Source organism: Tympanuchus pallidicinctus, unplaced genomic scaffold, assembly GCF_026119805.1.
Source record: "Tympanuchus pallidicinctus isolate F22 unplaced genomic scaffold, pur_lepc_1.0 scaffold5, whole genome shotgun sequence".
Classification (NCBI taxonomy): Eukaryota; Metazoa; Chordata; class Aves; order Galliformes; family Phasianidae; genus Tympanuchus; species Tympanuchus pallidicinctus.
In genome coordinates this window covers 73,722,864-73,736,777 of record NW_026294769.1, presented here as the reverse complement: position 1 = coordinate 73,736,777, position 13,914 = coordinate 73,722,864, and the positions used below count along the sequence as shown (strand labels likewise).

At 41.0% G+C, this 13,914-nt stretch overlaps 1 protein-coding gene across 10 annotated transcripts in view; it reads left to right on the top strand.

Annotated features, from left to right (window-relative positions):
* TSNARE1 (t-SNARE domain containing 1) overlaps nt 1-13,914 on the top strand; it is a 464,710-nt gene that overhangs the window by 27,476 nt on the left and 423,320 nt on the right. Inside the window, exon 1 of one of the 10 annotated variants that reach the window (XM_052704282.1) lies at nt 11,601-11,610. The exons of the other annotated variants lie outside the window; for them this stretch is intronic. The gene's annotated coding sequence lies outside the window, so the exon portion shown is untranslated. Of the gene's footprint in view, nt 1-11,600; nt 11,611-13,914 lie in introns of those variants that run through there. 10 annotated transcript variants of the gene reach the window in all.

The window sequence follows — 13,914 nt, the reverse complement described above, 5'->3', positions numbered from 1 at the left end:
GATTTGTTTAGAAGCTGAACTAATGCAAACTGCCATGCATACGCACTGTTGCATCCTTCTGCACCTGGGATATTTCCATCCCTATGAGATGACTTTTGATTGGAAAACGTGCAGCTGTGTTGCTGTATTTCCCTTAGTAATCTCTGTCACTCCCTTAATTTTTACACTCACCTTTAGTAAAAGGGCTGTTGGGATCCAGCGGTGTTGGCAGTAACTGATTTTACTCTGACTTGACTGTGAATAAGGCTATGCATTGGATATATCAGAAGTACTGAAAATAAAAAGGCAAGTTTTTGCAATGGATCATTTAGGTTTAATTTTGAATTACAGCTGCATAATCAATTAATTGAATCAATTAACTGATTCAATTGAATTACATATTTCATAGAGCTATTAAGGTTGGAAAGACCACTAAGATCATCTCATCATCAACCAACCATCAACCCATCACCAGCATCTGTATCGTGCCTCAAAAGGAAGATTTCCGTCTGCTCTCAGTGTTCCATCTTCTGAAGAGCAGAAGATGCCTGATCTCCTGCAGATGTATCTTTCATCTCCTGACACAATTAATTTCCCAGTTTCCCAATCAGGCTGTAGCTGGCCAGTAAGAGCTTTGTGTTACAGGAGTGGTTGAAGTAACTGAGCAATGGGACTCAGAGATGGGAAAGTAAGCATGATCCATTGATGAAGATCCACCACCATAATTCTTTCTGGTGAAGGCTGGGAAGGCTGATATACTGGTATCTATCACTCTCACGAGCATGGGTGGCCATTTCATTTTGCAAATAATGGAAACTAAAGGATAAGCAAGTGGAGGTGGTGCCATGGAACAAGTAGTACTTTTCTGTCTCTTCCTGATCTTCTATGACTTCTGCATCTCTTGTGAGGCAGCATCTCCTCAACTTTTGGTAGCCTATTTGTGGAAGTACTTGGGAACATACTCTCCTACATATTCTCCCATCTGTCTCTTTCCCAAACTCACTGGCCTTGCTGTATACTTAAGAATAGACTTGCTTTCTGCATTATACTGAGAAGGCAGCTAAGAATTTATTTTTTGACCCTCATGCGTTTTGGTGGTAATATTTTTAGTATCTTGGTTGTTTGTGAGTTGATTCCTAGTTTGTCCCCTCCCCCCCTCGAAGTGCAGAGGGGAAAACACAATTAGTGTCTTCATCAAAAAAGATAATTCATGGTGTTCTGTTACCCAGACCAGGTTGCGTGAGAGCACTTTTCATGGTACTTAATAATCATTCTGCATTGCTTATATAAAAACTTTTTCAAGAATGGATAAACTATGCTTGTGGTATTTATCAATCTGCAGGAATTTACAGTCGCTTGGCTTTTCTGACCCTGATAAAATAAGCATGTGAAAAAGAAACTTGGAATATTACCTTTCCCTTCACCTCCTAAAAATGAGAAATACAGAAGAAGAGATTTGTTTCTCCGTAAACAAGATTATTATTTATTTTATTAACTTCCCCTCTGTATTAGTGATTAGATGGTCTTTTTTTTCTTCCCCCCCCACACTTATTCCATCTTAAATTAGCTGACAGATGACTGGGAAAAGCCTTTTAAAAATGGTGCAAAAGCATCTTGAATGATCCTAAGATTGTAGGGTACAGAAAAAGCTTCCATAAAAATATATCCTTTTAGGGGGTGTTTTGTATATATACATACATATATATATATATATATAGGAACAAATTCAGCTGTGCAACTTTGACATGGATTAGCATCTGGCTTTCTGAAGGCTTAATGGTGCCTTTAATTATAAGCAGTCTAGGTATTGGCTAGTGACACATTGGTTTCATTTAGCTCCAGAATCGCTCTTTTGGATTGTTACCACTGTGCTCAAAAGAAGAGAAAGTAATGCTATGATAGGTGAGTACTGTGACAATTTTTTTGCCAACTTCCTGATGGTTAACTATTAAGCCTGTCTTAAGCATTGTGTTACAACTTAGTTATAACAGTGCTGGCTGGCCCCGTAAATCTCCCTCACTGTCCTTTGGAGGCTTGTGTTGTTGGTCGTTACATCCTGTACTACAGTTTAGTTACTTAAAAAATGTCACTTATCTCTTGAATACCCTGACTTTTTTTCCATGGGAGAAAACTGATTTTGGTCATATGAGGGAGGAAACAAAGAGGTTCCACATCTGTCTGCCCCAAAACTTTCTTACTGAGGAACTTTCTTTGCTATGTTTGGTGTCAGTCTGTTTTCTAAATAGAATTAATCTCTTCAGTGTGTCGTAGTATCATACAGTGGCCTGGGTTGAAAAGGACCGCAATGATCATCTAGCATAAACTCCACTGCTATGTTGGCAGGGTTGCCAACAACAAGACCAGGCTGCCCAGAGCCACATCCAGCCTGGGGCATTGAATACATCCTCCTTTCTTCTCCATCACTGTACGTGAGAAGTGTTTTTTTTTGTTTGTCTCACATCTTTAGTTCTTTATATCTCCTCTATTAAAAAGAACAAGCTCCTAATGAGGCAGCTCTGCTAATTTTACCTACTAACATTATAATAATCCTCCAATTATTCTCTTATTTCCTTTACATCCTGTTGCTTTCCAGTGAGTAGCAGCCTTGGGCAAAGTTACTGTTTAGGTGCTGGTTGTGAGATGTAGTTCCTTTTTATTAGCTTCATTTTGTGAAAGGAGCACGCATGTTGTAACACTTCTTCATTGTGCATCACTTTGCATTTATTGAGTTTGGTGTTACTAATTCTCGGCAATACGAAAAAATTTCACAAATGCTTTGCTTAAGAGGAAAGAGTCAACTTGCATGTTTAAGCCGTTGGTTAATTAGCATTTGGAGCTTTAAATGCTGAAGTCATGACCTGAGAAAAGACATTTGGGATTCTTGATGGAAGCATCCCTGTCATAGCCATGAGACCTGGAGTCTTCTGGAGCTCGTGCATCACCCTGTTTTTCAGCTTGCTTCTCTGCTGCTTGCCATGCTTTATCTGCATTGTAGAATCATAGAATGGCTTGTGTTGAAAAGGACCTCAAAGATTATCTAGTTTCAATCCCCCTGCCATTAAAGAAACTCAGTGGAAAGTTTTCTCCTGTTGGTAGTTCTAAAATATAGCCAGGAGAATTAGATGTGTTGGAGTCACAACATGGAGAGAGGGCTGTTGTTTAGAACAGTAGTTGTTATATTCTTCTGCAGAAAGCATCTCAGAGGTGTGATAATTCCCAGTTATTTGCAGGTGACTATCCCTGTATATTTGCTGATTGGAGTGAGAAGTCATTCGTGTGTTCCTGTAACAGACAGCGGGCTTGGCCAAGTGGCCAGATCCCAGTTGGAAGTCGTGACACCAACTACTAAGATATTTTTTTCTGCTTTCAAACAAACATGGCAATTTGAAGGATCCTCAGCGTTTCTTCAGTGTCTTTCATCCTTTGATCTCAGAACACTTCATTTATTCAGCCTCCTGGCAAATTTGCTTGGAAGGGAAGTATTGAGAGAGAATAATTTATAGGACTTTGTGGCATGGTGCCATTTTGTTACCGTGTAATTGCGCTTGAAATATTCAGTAGAACATTGTTCTTGAGTTAATGGAGAAGACTGTCGTTGGGCTACATCCCTTGTGATTTTTTTCTTGTTTTGTGAAGTCTTCTTGCTGCGTGTGAGATCAATAAATGATTATAGCTGTGTTACAGAATCACAGAATCACAGAATTGTAGGGGTTGGAAGGGACCTCCAGAGATCATCGAGTCCAACCCCCCTGCCAAAGCAGGTTCCCTATAGCAGGTCGCACAGGTAGGCATCCAGGCAGGTCTTGAACATCTCCAGAGAAGGAGACTCCACCACCTCCCTGGGCAGCCTGTTCCAGTGCTCCGTCACCCTTACTGTAAAGAAGTTCTTGTGCATGTTTGTGCGGAACTTCCTATGCTGCAGTTTCCAGCCGTTTCCCCTTGTCCTCTCTCCACTCACCACTGAAAACAGTCTGGCCTCGCCATTCTGCCCCCCACACCTTAGATATTTATAGACCTGGATCAGGTCCCCTCTCAATCTTCTTTTCTCAAGGCTGAACAGACCCAGTTCACTCAGCCTTTCCTCATAGGAGAGATGCTCCAGGCCCTTCACCATCTTTGTGGCCCTCCGCTGGACTCTTTCCAAGAGATCCTTGTCTTTTTTGTACTGGGGAGCCCAGAACTGGACACAGTACTCCAGATGAGGTCTTACCAGGGCAGAGTAGAGGGGGAGGATCACCTCCTTCGACCTGCTGGACACGCTCTTTTTAATTCTTGATAGTTGCTCTCAGAAGTGGTGAGCTTCAGTCAAAATATTTGTTGTTCTTTTTTCCCCACATAGGGCTATTTGGTTAGTTTGTGCTTATATTTTTTCCTTTTCTCTTTAAATAATCCTAAAATCTGGATACGGATTGTTTTCTTCTGTATCCCCGCTGGAGAAAACATCTACTTCCATAAATAACAAAATGTTCTTGCCTTTTATTTGTTATAGGAAGAAAAAGAGCTAGTTGGAAGTGAACAGTTGACTTTAAGATGATAAAAATTAGTTCTTTTCCTGTTAAATTTTTGTGAGATATGACTGTTGAATTAATTATGTGACAATGACTGTTTACGATGGATAGGACAAGGAGGAATGGTTTTAATCTGAGACAGGGGAGGTTTAGGTTAGGTATTAAAATCATAGAATCACAAGGTTGGAAACGACCTGCAAGATGATCTAGTCCAACCGCCCTCCCATTGCCATTGCTACCACAAGCACTAAACCACATCTCACAGCTCCTCATCCAGATGCCTCTTGAACACTGCCAGCCTCCACCACTTTGCTGGGCAACCATTCCAGTGTCTGACCACTCTCTGAGAGAAAAAGTTCTTCCTTATGCCTAACCTAAACCTCCTCTGGTACAACTTGCAGCCATTTCCTCAGGTCCTGTTTGTTGCCTGGGAGAAGAGGCCAGATCCCTCTTCACCACAACCTCCCTTCAGGACGTTGTAGAGTGCAATGAGGTCTCCCCTGAGCCTCTTCTTTTCCAGACTAAGCAATCCCAGCTCCCTCAGTTGTTCCTCATAAGGTCTGTGCTCCAGACTCCTCACCAGTTTCGTTGTCCTTCTCTGGACACGCTCTAGGGCCTCAGCATCTTTCCTGTAGTGTGGTGCCCCCATCAATGCAGAGCTTAGAGAAGTGAATGGTGTTAAGGCAGCTATTTTCAATCATTTTCCAAATCAGCCAGGAGGAATTAGATTGTCCTTCATACAGTTTAGGTAAAATAAAGGTAATTCACAGAAGCTTGAAAGTCTCTTAAAGATTTTCAGCAGATGTTCATCTTTAAAAACAGTGAGCTTCATGCTTGTTCAGAAATGTATGCACAGCACCTACTGCCCCATTATTGAGAAGAGGAGCTCAGTTTTGTTTTTAGTGCTTCTTTCTCAGCACGGTATTCATTGTCCTAATTTCTGGGGAAGAAAGCACTCTCTGTAGTCAAAGAGGGGTAATGAAATAGATAAAGTGTTCCCGTGTGGTAATTCTTATGCTTTGCAATTATGGGAAACTTCTAATCAGTCTTCTGCGTGATTATCTTAATATCATGAAGGCTGATAATGTGAATAGAGATTTCAAGGTTGACCTGATGCATCAATAGGGTAAGTTAAAATGATGAACATGATTGAGTTATTTGCTGCATCTGCTTCCAGGGCTTGATTGATTTGAATTTTAGCTGACAAGGCATTGATACCACTGGGAAAGATGTCCCTGATCTTATTAATGGAGAAGAGTATTGGGAGCAGAATGAGGTGCAGAGGTTGGGCAGATGTTGATGGGCTGGCCCTGAAGCCTTGGTCTAATGCTGAGGTCTTCTGTGGTAATATGATCTGCTTGTAGCAAAGTAGTTCAATTAGTGTAATAATCTGTCTTGGATGATATGTTCCTGGTGGCTGGTGTTGTAGTGGGTACATTTCAATCTCTGTTTATTTTTCATTTCATGATATGGGCTCAGAATTGTTGCTGGTTAAGAATTATCAGGGAAAAAATATGGGGTGCGTGGGCATTTAGACAAATGCTCATTTACTGACAAAGGTTTCTTTGAGAGTTATTTTCATTTTCTGGCAAAAATTCTGTTGGCAAAAGATTCTGTGCTCCGTGGCACAGTTTTTTCTCATATCATAGAATCATTAAGTTTGGAGAAGACTTCTGGGATCGTCTCATCCAACCTTGCACCTACCACCTATATTGCCCTCTAAAATGTGTTCCTAAGTGTCACATATATATATTTCTTGAAATCCAGGCAGTTGCCACATTCACTTATCTGTGAAATGCAAGACTTCATCTGGATCTGTTGAAGTCTCCCATCTCCAGCATCCCATTTTGTGTATCTAAACAGTGGACTCAAAGTGGTTTCCCTTCTCATGTTTTAAGGTTGCACCTATGTATAGATTCCGTTGTGGTTTAAATTCAGTCCAAAAGCTTTGGCATCACAGAAAGTCATGAATGCGGACCTGCCAGGATGAGATCTTGCCTGCAGGCTCTTCGTATTACTAAAGAAGCAGCAACTCAGTGAGGATGGCCATGCTGAGTAGGTTAGAGGGTGTTGCCTAACATCTTGGTAAATATCAATGTATTCAGCACAGTTGTGTGGTATTCTGTTTTCTTTGGTTCCTAGCCATACAACAGGTTGTTTTCAGCACATCTTGGTTACTCTGCTTTCCATGTAAAGCAGATGCTCTGCTGAACTGAAGAATCCTGTATCATCAGCAATATAGACAGCATATCAGTAATGAATCTTAGAAAATAAGACATGTCGTCACAGCAAAAGGGAGGGAAAAGTCTTTCCATGGTAGAAACTGGGTACTGACGTTTTTCTTGGCTTATGTTGGTGCTGATGCCACTGGTGATCTGATGGCCTTTGAAAATTGTCTCCTTGATCTGATGAGACCTTGTAGGTAATATCTAGGTCTTGTGACTTTTTGAAGTGAAAAGGTTTTATTTTTGTATGACTACAACAGAGTAGCATAGTTTAAAAAAAAAAAAAAAAAAGTTTGCATATATATATATGTATGTATATATATAAATATATATATACATACACACACACACACATAATACTGTTGTTTTTTCTTCATTGACGAGTTAAAGTAGCAACAGGGGAATTGCCTGAAGTAGAGCAGCAGTAAATTGAATTTATTTTGCCATTTCCTAGCCGTTATGGGCTCAGCTTAACCCCATCAGTTCCATCCTTTACTCTGAATGAAGCACCTGAGCCCTGGACCCTGATGAGTGCATTCTGCAGGAGAGTTAATTACTGCGGCTTGCTTGGGTAGAACTGAGAGAAACCGTGGTGCTTTGGAGACAAGAGAGGCAAACATACCCTGAAAACCTTACAAACAGAAAGCCACAGTGGATTTGGCTTTCTGGTTTATTGGTTCCACTGTAATTGGCTGTATTTTTGTAAAAATAGCATCTCCTGCTGTCAGTTTGCAATAGAAAAGGCGGTCCGGTTCTGGAGCAGAGCTCATCAGTAATGTGTGTGAAGCAGCCACAGTGGTCAAGCAGGGAATATGTAAATAACCACATTGTTTTTGATTTCCTTCTTTTTTACAGTAACTTGTTTTCTAAAACGGCTATTGTGAAGTTTTACAAATGAATCACAGAATGGCTTGGATTGGAAGGGATTTCCAACCTTAATGGTTCTGCGATTCTTTAAGTGATGGTAAACATGTTAAATGATAATCAAACTACAAGTAGGGATGTGGAGTCCAGAAGTCCCTCCAGAATCAGGATATGCCAGCTTTTGCCTCTGTCCTCAGTTCTGGATATTGGGGACCATTTGTTAGTCTTCACCTTATTTTTGTAATAATATATTGCATTCTCCTTTAAATAATGCAGTTCTTTATCTGTATTGACATAACCCCATATAGACACATCCCTACAGAATAGCAGCATGTTTTCTCCTTAAGTATTCATCTCTGTCCATGTATCTCATCTACCCACTCTGCTTTGCTTAACCTGCAAAGAATTAAAGCACCTAATGGCTGGAAGCATTGACTACGTGAATTAAGCCTTTTATAAATCTGTATCCAATAATCTTCAGTGCAGCGTGTAAAGGTAAATAGCTATTCCATCTCCCTCTCCTGCTCCTTCATGGCTATGTCCTTGTATTAAGTCCTTGGTAAACTTCCTTATTGTATTTCCCCTGTAAATCCTGCTGGTTGTAACAGGCTCCTAAATCTCACCATTTTATACAGAAAATATCTGCTATGTTTGCTGCTTTTAAGGGTATCATTTGTATTTGACCAGCTTTGTGCAACTCCCTGTATGTATACCTTATTTATTCTAAAAAGCTTGTCCCATGACAGGTAAGCCACTTGGGAAGCGATGCTTCATTTTTATGGCAAACTCAGGATTTAGATGCACCAAGTTTCCCGCAGCTGATTGCACTGCTGTAAAGGCATTACAATAACTGTTCCTATTTCTGCTCTTTGCTTATGCAGTGTGTGAGATCACTGCATCGTCTTTAACTTCTCCCACGTCTGAGCAGATACAGCAACTGGTGCTCAGCTGATGCACACCAACTTGCAAGCCTTGGGGGTTACCTGATGACGTACCCAAACCTCTACTTTTCTACATCCACACTTCAACAGGTTTCTAAATTATTGCCCCTTTTATTTTTTTCCATCTCTTTCTGGGAGTGCAGCTTTTTCTGGGGCTTTTCAAGAAAATTGTGAAATTCTTCCTACTCAAAAATCAGTGTCTGGTGCTGCAAAGGCCTTTTACAAATGCTGTGCAGTGCTGCTGCTGGGAACAGCCTCCCATAGCAACCTTCAGCTTGAAAACTAAAATCACATCATCCTTATGACAGTTTTATTATTAGATTGGCATGTGAACCCTTTGGAAGGAGTCTAGGTGGAAGCAAAAAAAAAAAAAAAAAAAAAAGTTTTAGGTTCTGTTTTCAGTTTGTTTCTTCAGATTTTATATTTTATATTTTGTGATTTTTCTACACAGGAAAGTGAAAGACGCCATGTTGCTTCTTGTTCCTTGCCGGCTGACTTATTACACCATCTTAATAGTAATAGGACAAGGGGGAATGGCTTTAAACTAAAAGAGGAGAAATTCGGATTAGATGTTAGGAAGAAATTCTTTACTCAGAGGATGGTGAAGCACTGGAGCAGTCTGCCCGGAGAAGCTGTGGATGCTCCAGCTCTGGAGGCATTTGAGGCCAGGTTGGATGGGGCCTTGGGCAGCCTATCTGATGTGTGGCAGCCCTGCCTTCAGCTGAGGGGTTGAGAATAGATGATCTTAAAGGTCCTTTCCAACCTAAGCTGTTCTGTGTTTCTGGGTAAGTTGGAAGATCTCTACTGTGACAGATGATTATTGCCATCAACACAGCAATTCCAGGTCCTCCACTACAGCACATGGATAAGAGTGAACCATTAATGGAAAGCCCTGCTGATAGTGGAGCTGAACTCAGGTTGTGCTGTTTTAGTAATGATTTGTTGTTATTTGTTTTTACTGCAGAAGTGGTGGGGATCTCTAAAAATCTTTCTCCCCTAAAGACTGAACAAATGGAAAGCAAGAACTTGATGAGCTGTTGCCTTCTGTCTTCTTAGCATATGGTAGCTAACAGCTTTTGAAGACATTAAGTTGGATAGTGCATTGTGCTGTATGTGACATCTTGGGGCTTTTGCAAGCCATCCTTGGATAGCAAGTGCTGTGCATTTACTCATTCAGAAGAGCTGCTCTCTAAAGGAGAGCATCTCTAAGGGAGCACTGAGATGGCTAACTGAGTATTTCCCCTGATAACCTATAATTTCATCACTCTGAGTTCCTTGGGGCTGGTGATCTCAGTCCCGGCTGAGTAGTCTCTCCTGTTGGTTTCATGGTGGATGTTAGCTTGGCCCTTATTCGTTAGCACTCAACATAATCAAGAGTTTGCTGACATGTGTCCTATTTCTGTTGTCCAGCCTCTCCCCAGAGTGATGACACACCTTCTTCAAAGCTTCCTTTGCCTTGGAGTGGTGGAAGTTGTGGCAGTCCTGGGAAGTTCAGGGGTTCCTGAGAGCAGCAGTGGAACCAGGCTAGGATGGACGTACCAGCTTGGGCATGCTCCACCACTATTTGGTGATGATGGAAAGTTTCTCTCTTGAGCTCTTTGTTTAGCTTAATGATATTTATCTGTTGAACTACTCTTCACCAGGAAACCACCTGCAGAATAGCTGCTTGCACCCTACTTCCTACCCTCCTTCATGCACCTTTCGGACTTGCAGCTGCTGACTGCAAGGGTAAGAGACAAAATGCCTCAAGCTGTTGATGATACCATCTTCTGTAATTTCTCTTTCCGTATTTCACTGGTGCAGAAGTAGTTCCATCACATTCATGAGCTGCCAAATTCATGGGAGGAGTAGCATCCATCTTGCTTGCTCTCAGAGCTCTATATTTCTCCTCCCAAACTCTTCTGAGGAGGAAAACAAGCTTGATGAGTTATTTTTGGGTAGAGCAGAGGAAGCAGTTTTTTGTGCTTATTGTGAGCAAGATAACCACCAGGCTCAAGCCCTGACATAGCTATGGTGATACTGAAGAGGTTTTCGAGCCCGTGCATCTAAAGGGGATTTTGGAGCTGTGGCTCCATTGGAAGCTTTTCCAATAGGCTTTGCAAGTGCCTCAGTGCTGTTTAAATCCCGTAACTCTCGAATCCTTTGCACTATCCAGAGAAGCAGGGAGAAGTGACTCATTACAGCCTACGAGGAAACTTTAATGAATAAATGCAGTTAAAAAAAATAAAGAAGAAGAAAGAAAACAGTTCTTCTGTCTGGGGCAGAGTGATGCTTATGCTGTCGTGAACTCTGAAAGAAGTAGTTAGACTGTTTCTTTTTATTAGCTTTTAATTAATTGAGTTACAGGAAATGTTTTAGTGCGCTTGTTGAGACTAATGGGACTTTGTTGGGACTAGAGCTGCGGGGTTGTTTTTGTTTGTTTTTAATTTGCTTCAATCCTCAAGAGCAAAATTTGCAAATCTCCCAGCCATTACCCTTTTTTTTTTTTTCTTTCTTTTTTTTTGTCTCCCTTTTCAAACCTCTGAGACAGTGGCAGCATCTTTAGGGAGGAGGAGGAGCAGATCAGCACCCTGTGGTGCTTCCTTTGCATCCCTGGCACTAACTGTGACAAAACAGTGGTTTCTGCAATGATTGTGATGCCTTGATGGTGAGGTGTGAAGCCCTTGCATGCAAACTGCAGAAGCAGACACCTTGGCGATACTTTTCATTTCTTGGAATAAAATAACCAAATCCACCTTAAGAAATACACCTTATGCATGTCCTTTCTTGCTTCAGTTCTGCTCAGGATCTCTGTGCTCAGTGCTCCTGAACAGGCAGGGATGGCAATGTGCATTACTATTTGAAGCAGTGGATTTTGCAGTACATTGGAACAGAGGGATCAGTTGGCTGGGGCTTGTCTGGTGGTCATGACTGAGAGTTGCACTGGGTTTAATTTAAAGGGTTTTTTTTTTTTTATTTAGAAAATTCTCCTTGAATTTCTAAAGCTTGTTAGTGCTCTGCTTCTCCTTCATAAGCTCCAAGTCTCTTATCTTTGTTTAAATACAGGAAAGCAATGTTTTCAAAGGGAGGGAAGAGAGTGAGAAAGAAGTGTGGGTGCTCCTCGGAGATCGAGCCGATCCATTTTTATCTTGTTATATATCATTTTTACTTAATGCTGTTACATTATTTCAGCTGTGCTTGGTTTTTAGATTTGATGCAGATACGAAGTTGCTATAACAACATGATGATTCATATAATGCTAGCAACAATCTGCTGGGATATATTTTTCTATCCTGACGACTTAGATATTTTTTGGTGGGGATTTCTGTCTATTTTCAGATAGACTGCGCCATGAGCTCCATGTAGTGGTTTGCTTTGGAGTACCTCTGCTCAAGGTACTCACACTGTGTAGCACAGCCAGGGATTTCAAAGCACTTCACAGAGTTCAGCACCTTTTTGACAGATTTAGGTTAGGAAACAAAGATCTGGGCACATAGCATTGACTTGAGTCAACCTCAAACCTGTACTCAGGTTGTTCTCCACCTCATTCTTTCCTTTAGAATACAACTGATAAACTGATGAGTTTTGAATTCCTACTTCATGTTAAAAAATCAACAGGCACAAGCTAAAAGCTCCTGAATTTTCTCTTGGAAGAATTCTGTCATGTTCTCTGATACCACCTAAAGATGCTCTGAAACCACTGGAGATTTATGGGGTGGATGCAGAGGAATCAATAAATCTGTTGGATTTTTTTTTTTGGGTGTCTTTTAATAAAAAATAAAAGCACAGAATTAGGGATGACTGATTTTTTTCTGTGGAAGATGGCAGATTATCCAGCAGTCTCTACTAAATGCCAGTTTTAAGCTGCTTCTCTTTTGCAAAGAGCAGTTGTGATAGGGAGGTGTTTCAAGGTACTTCCAAAGATTTTGTCAGCTTCTCAGTTTGGACTTGAAATGTGAGCAATAGAAACAAATGCCTTTCACATCCTGAAGCTGCTTGCGGAGAGCTGTCATCTTTTCCCTCTTTTCTGCCCCAATTTTAAGGATTTCAAATAACAAAGCTTGGAAATGAAGCCAAAGCCGTGTAGAATCATAGAATGGTCTGGTTGGAAGGGACCTTTAAGATCATCTAGTGATGATCTAGAGTTTCATCTAGTTGTGGATTTATGCCCCAGTGCCTTTTATGAAGTTGTAGGTTTTCCAGCCTCAGAGGTAAACACAAAAGATTGAAATTTAAAACATATCTAGAGCTAATTTAAAAAGAAGTCTGGGGTTTATTTATTATTGTTGTTGCTTTTATTATCCAACACTCTTGTAGAGCTGTAGCAGCGCTTGATGCCTTCTGGGGAAGAGCTGTTCCTCCTTGGCAAAGTCTTTCAATTCTGACAATTCTATGATTCTTGTGCAAGTCTCAAAAAGGCTTGGAGGTAGCAATGTGCTTTTGGTCAGCCTGACTGTTGAGCTGGAGTTTCTTCATCTTGCCCAACAGCTGGAATGTAGTTGATCCTGTAAAAGATTGGAGCTTTCTGACCTGCTTAATGGTGTTGTTAGATTCTATGAAAGAGGGACTGTTGCATGGGAGATTATGCATTTAGACTAGGAGAGGGTGTTGAAGTCTGTACATTTTTAAATTCATAGATGACGTTATAGTCATCTGAAGCATTGGATAATCAACTCTGTAGATCTTGCTGCAGTGAATGCTATCTTTGTCTTTGAGAGCTGTCTTCCCCTGGCCTGAAGCTCTGGATCTTGCTTCTGTTGCTGCCAGCTGTATCAAGGTGAGGAGAAATCATAACAGCAAAAACAGGCAATGCTGGAAATGTGCTGTGGGGGCTGTAATATGTGTACACCATCCAGGAGCAGTGCAGGACCTGATATATCATCAAGATCGAGTCGTTTTCCAAAGAATTTTTACAGCTTTGCAGTAGGGTTATGTTGTGACACCTGGTGTTGCTGCTGTGGGAGGGCTTCCACAGCATAGTAAGAAGCTGTTTTTGGATAACGGAATCATTAAGGTTGGAAAAAAGACCTCTAAGATCATCTAGTCTAACCATCAGCCCATCCCCAGCATGCCCACTAAACCATGTCCCTCAGTGCCACATGGAAATCTCCATGTTTCTTGAATACCTCCAAGGATGGTGAGATGGTGACTCTACCACCTTCCTGAACAGCCTGTTCCAATACCTGGCCACTTTCTGAGAAGAAATTTTTCCTGATACTCAACTTGAATCTTACCTGGCCTAATTTAAAGCCATTACTTCTTGTATCGATCTGACCACTTGCACCAGAAAAACGTCTTCTCTGAGCATTATCCTTACTGATCTGCACTATGATTTTTAAAGAAATGAGTGTTTCCACAGCACACTTAAGAATGCTGTGAAACTGAAACCAATGGAAAAAATATGCCACTAAATTATTA